At 44.8% G+C, this 5,464-nt stretch overlaps 1 long non-coding RNA gene across 1 annotated transcript; it reads right to left on the bottom strand.

The window, feature by feature from the left end:
- Window positions 1–32: 32 nt before the first annotated feature.
- Window positions 33–5,253, bottom strand: LOC128627327 (uncharacterized). The gene is made up of 2 exons (XR_008391493.1): window positions 3,912–5,253; window positions 33–1,622 (listed from the first exon to the last, which is right to left on the bottom strand). It is a non-coding gene; the product is annotated as an uncharacterized LOC128627327 (long non-coding RNA).
- Between the last annotated feature and the right edge of the window lie 211 nt (window positions 5,254–5,464).

Genomic DNA, 5,464 nt, shown 5'->3' with positions numbered 1-5,464 from the left:
GTTGTGGGAAATGAAGCGACCAAACACCGAGGGATTTTGGAGTACGAGGTTTATTTTACATGCATGGGCCCAGAGGAAGCATTTCCAAATTCTGAGCAATGAACAAAGGATTCCTGGGGTTTTTATAGATTAGGGTCTTCTTGTCTACGTGGCAAGGCGGGATACAGAAGCGGAATGCGGAAGTTAGTCCTGTCTAGGGGCAGAGCCAGGGCTCAAGGACACAGGTGTCTACGGGGCAGAAGCAGAATGCGATAATTAGTTCTATTTACGGGGCAGGGTTCAAAGGCTCCTATTATTCAGTTCCAGGGCTCGAAGGACACAGAAGCAGGGGTGTTAATCTCAGTCCTAGCTAATGCACTGTTGTTTACTTATCCTAGACAGCCCCATCATTCTCCCCAGGGCGCCTGGGGCCTGGGCAAATAAAGGTTAAACAGAGGTTTTTCAAAGTTTCTCATATCATTCCCCCTTTTATGCTAAACAACACTGGTTGCTTGTTTAAGCATTATATATATTTTTGTAAGAATAAACAAGTCCCCCCCTTTTATTAGATTTAGAGTATTAATGAGGTTTCTTTTTCCTTTTCTCTTGTTATTACTTATAATTCTAGTTCTATTATTGCAAAAGAGCAGTCAGAAACTAAGTTTTTCTTCCCTTTTTTTAACTCAAAATACTTTCATGTCTTTGTTCCCTACTTGCACCGTTTTAACTCCGGGCACTGCAAACCAGGAAAGAGCACACATCTGTGTCTCAGGCTGCTGTTACTATTAGCTGCATCAGGCAGGATCTTTTAGCCAATCTAAAGTTATGTGGCACTCCCTCACAGTCCACTGGCAAGAGGTCCTTTTTTGTACTAAGTTCTAGTCAAAGTCTTTCTTGCCTTCTAGGCTACACAGCCAAAAGGGGAACCCCCAAAGCCACATGGGCCTCTTTCACCAAAGCTGCAGGGGTCGGCACTCTGCCTTAAACTATGCGGTGCCCTCTTTCACCTGGGTAGTTTATCCCCTCATGGCCTGGAGTTGATCTTTTCCAAGCTCTGACACAGGCCTTCCCCCTTAGGGGCTCTGCTCTTAGCTACATCCTGGGTAAGTGACTTTATTTCCTTAGCTCTAAGTCTGGCTATACTATTTAATATATCTATGAAACTAGCTAAAAGCTATATGTCAAATAATTACTTTAGAGGTCAGCTGCAACCTGTTGTTATGTACAATATCTCTCACTGGCCCCGCTCTATTCGTCCCCCTCTCCCGGGGAGTGGTGAGTATACCTCAATATCTCTTGGATACCCCGAACCTTGGATCCCATTCTAAATCTTTTCTGGGGCTCCCCGTGGACGCACTCTGTATCAATATTTTTCTTTTTAGATTTATACCTACTTCATAATTATATAAAGGAAAAGGGACGGAGGTCTCATCTTCTTGTAACTTCTTCCAAGCTGGAAATGGACGCTGTCTTATTTACCCTTGGGTTGGGGTGCCCTGAAGGGGAGCAGCACGGAGGGAGTCTTTCCTGTAAGGGGAAAGACCTCACAGGGTCCTGGTCAGTTGGCTGTCACCCGGACATCGCAGGCTTGGTGTCCAGAGGCTGGCATTACTGGACCGCTGTCATTCTGGTCAGGTCATGTTCTGGAGGTGACAGATTAGGCAAGAAATTGGAAGTACAATTTAATTATAACTATTAATTGACAAGGGCAGACACTTCAGTAACGATTAGGAGTTCCCTCCTTTCAGGTTTCTGAGCCCTTTCTGTCCAAGCTATCAAGACAGAAAAGAGAAAATTAGTTCTAAAGTGAAGCCCACAAACCGCCCCAGTCTTTTACTAACCCAACTACTTAGTTCAGCCAAACCATTGAGTCTCAGTGGGGCAATGATGGAGATGGGCTCCTTAAGTGAGGCCCATCTTGCCACTAATTTCTCATAGGCATAGGCAAGTCATAGGCATAGGCCCTATGAAAACAGAAGAATACACAGGTTAATTTATATAACTATCCCTAAACCAGTCTCTGCGCTTGTGAGACTGTCTTTTGGGAAGACACTCTATTGCAAGGTCTTTCTTACAATGACATTTAACAGTGGCAATTTGACAAGGTCCTTTGCACCTGTAAATTGTACATCTTTGGTGACATTATAAACCTGGTTTTAACTTTCAAATGAGAGCAAATTTTCAAGACAGTTAGCTGTACCATTCTGATGTCTAATGCTGAGCACTGTGATTTTCCTTGAACTATAATTTTTCTCCTTAAGATTACCCTCACTGTTATTACAGGGACTACTTTGGGTCCCGCTTTTGATTTTTGACTGTTCGTTTGCATAAACACACTAAGAGCAGCCTGGATCACTTGTGATCCTTAAGTCTGCTTTGCTGGAACTTATACTCACCCAGGGAACTCTTAGATTGACTTTTCAATATGCCCCTCAGGGCATAGCAGTGCCACACATCTAGCCTCGCCTGTACCAGTTGTTTCACTCAAATCCTTGAGCGTTCATTGTGCTTACAGGTTCCTTTTCAGCCATCTTTCAGGAAAGCAACCTTCATTCCTCCCCTGGAAAGACTGGCACGAACCACACAACTAACCAAAGTACCAGGCTTTTCTTGTGGGCTTCCACTAGCTTCACAGGTCAATCCTAGTTCCTCTGAGCTTTCTGGTAATGACCAGAACCTATATGCCTCCTTTAGGCGTGACATTTCAGTCAAAGTCCTGGTTAACAAAACTACTATCAAAGACTGGTCTTATTGGTTTTATGCAAAGAAACCTTATGTTATCACTCGTTCCCTTAGAATGCCAATTTCTGAAGGGTTCAGATAGGGAGAAAAATATAAAGCATAATGGAAAATCTTTTTCCCTTCTGATATCTACTAAGATTGCATTTCTATGCTTTATACCTTTCATTACTAACTTCACATAATTCCTTTCTAAAACTTTTGCAAACTTCTACAACCTTTTATACACTTTCTTCTATCTTCATAGCTTCTCACAGCCCTTCAGCAACATTCAAAAACTTTTACAACCTTTTATATACTTTTTCATTTTCATATCTTATACTTTTTTTTTTGTTCACTTTTTTTTTACAGAGTATGAAGTTTTAACCTTTCTTGGAATCCTCAGTTTCTTTTTCAGAGCAGATACAGAGCAAAATCTGAAACACAGTGTTCCGAAACAATACAGGTAGAGACATTCTCTCGCACCAGTGCTTCCACTGGTGCCTCACAGAGACATGCTCCTTCAGGCCCGGTCTCTTGGCAGAGACATGCTGCTTTGCCTCAGGCTGAAGCACTCATCAGCCTTGTCCGGAGGTATTGTTGAAGCATGAGGATTTCTTCAATCTTGCCTCAGGCTGAAACACTTTAGCCCAAATGACCCTTCCTGGGTCCCAGGTGGCAAAAGCATTCTCCCCAACCGGTTACAGTGACCTTCCTTAGGTCTTCAGGTGACTTTCAATAGGTCTTAAAACACAGGTTTCTGATTAGAAACAGAACCACATGTGAGAAATTTGCTTTTCCCATGAAATTAGAAAACAAGTAGTTGAGGTTTCCTTTATTCTAGGTTTAAAACTTTCATATCCTCTGTACATATTTTTGCTCATTTAGATCTAACTATCACTTTCTTTTAATCTTGGTTTCTTTCCCACACTGGGAAAGGCTGTAGTTAAACTTACTGCTTAAACTCAGTATGCGGCAGCTAAAAATCCCTAGTACTTCAGGTATCTTCTACTAAAAGTCTCTAGATTTGCAGGCACATTCCTTTCAAACCTTCTGAAGCCTAGACCTTGCAAATACCATACCCTATAAATCAGGTGGTCACTCTTGGATCTCAGTTGATGACTTCCAAAACTAAAGCGATTCCTATCAGAATCAGTTACACAGAGAACCTGACTGCTGCAGCTAGAAACGTTTTGTACCCCAGAATGGCTGACCTTCGGAGCCGGCCGGCCCCCGGAGGGAACCCCGAACCTATCCACAACCAGGGCAGTCCATGCCAGAGTCATGGGAAGCCAGGACACCCAGGTCAGCTCCCCTACATAGACAGATGACAGGAATTAGCTCAGAGCATGCCCCAGTGGCCGAGCCAGTGTGCAGGGGAGCAGGGACAACCGAGGGGCACCAGAGGGAAGAGGCAAACGAGGTCCTAAGCCTGCTCCCAATCCAGAGGCAGCCTATCCGCCGTCCCAGCGGCTCTATCTAAGCTTCTCACACACTAGGACCCCTCGGACTCTTATCATATGAATGAAAGCACTCTTAGCAGACTTCACAGGTTCATTAGCAAGCCTTTGTGACGCCAAATTTTTCCTAACTCTAGCAAGGCACGGGAGTTGCACCTCTCCCCAGTAGGCATTCAGGCCTAAGGAGATCGAAGTCAGAAAGCGCTTCTCCCAGAATATACGGGGACTCAGGGCTTTGTCAAAGCTGGGGGGGGAGTCCCACCCGCTGCCGACTTCTGACCAAGCTCTGGGGGGGCAGGGAGAGAAACCCAAGGCAGTGCCTGCCACCAGGGAGTCTTGCACTCCAGAGGTCGTCTCCCGCCCCCAGACCCTAAGGGCAGCGGTACAGAGCGGTTAGCAATATCTCTTTACTCTTGTTTATAAAATCAAATCAAAATAGGCCTGTGAAATCTGCTATTTGTTATTCTCGAATGCAATTACAAGGAACAATTTCCATATACATTATAGAGTACAAACAGGAATTAATTAAGGCATTTCTGGGTTGTTACAGCTCAAATTCTTAAATCTAGTTAGTTGAAAAATCATATAAACACATGGGATACATAAAAGTAACAGGTTTGGTTACATTTCAATTTTGGAAGAATTAGCACAGACTTTACAAAGTTACTTTCAGCATGAAGAATCTGAAAACACTCTTGCTTGTTTGCAGCATTAATTTAGTCTCTTTAAAAGTCTCTCTTAGGTGACCACTCCAGGGGCGCTGGTTGGAATTCCACACAGCTTGGAGAAATCTGGAGCTAAAGGTCATTCAGAAAGGCAAACAGCACACTCCCCTCTCCGAGCTAAGAGTTAAAATGGCCAATAAATCACTCTCGGGGAGAAAGGATCAAGACTTTTAAAGTATGATGAGCTCGTCTCACAATTGCCAGACCAGTCGAATTACAAGGTCCTCACTGGCAAACATTTTAGAACTTAAAATTCCTCACGCCTCAAGCTGCGGCAGCAGAAAACTCACTTCAGTGCCTGCCATCAGCCCCGCCCACTGGCTGAAACCCTACCCGTTGCTAGGAAACAGCCAGCGGGGCCTGCCGCCCTAGTCAGCTCAAATCGCAGTAGCCTGTGGGGGAAGGGCTGCCAGCCACTGAAGTCAGCACGGACTGGGAGGGGGTTTACAGTATAGCACTCCCAAAGAAAATCCAGGTCTCCCGCTAGCAGGGAAACCTCCTGCTCTAGGCTAGACAGTTCGACCAGCCCGTTGCACACTGGGGACTGCCTGTCCTGCCCCCCAGCCGCCAGGCCCCTGGCTC

Source organism: Artibeus jamaicensis, unplaced genomic scaffold, assembly GCF_021234435.1.
Source record: "Artibeus jamaicensis isolate MK-2021 breed Jamaican fruit bat unplaced genomic scaffold, CSHL_Jam_final contig_384, whole genome shotgun sequence".
In the NCBI taxonomy this organism is placed as follows: Eukaryota; Metazoa; Chordata; class Mammalia; order Chiroptera; family Phyllostomidae; genus Artibeus; species Artibeus jamaicensis.
This window is presented reverse-complemented; position numbering and strand designations above follow the sequence as displayed.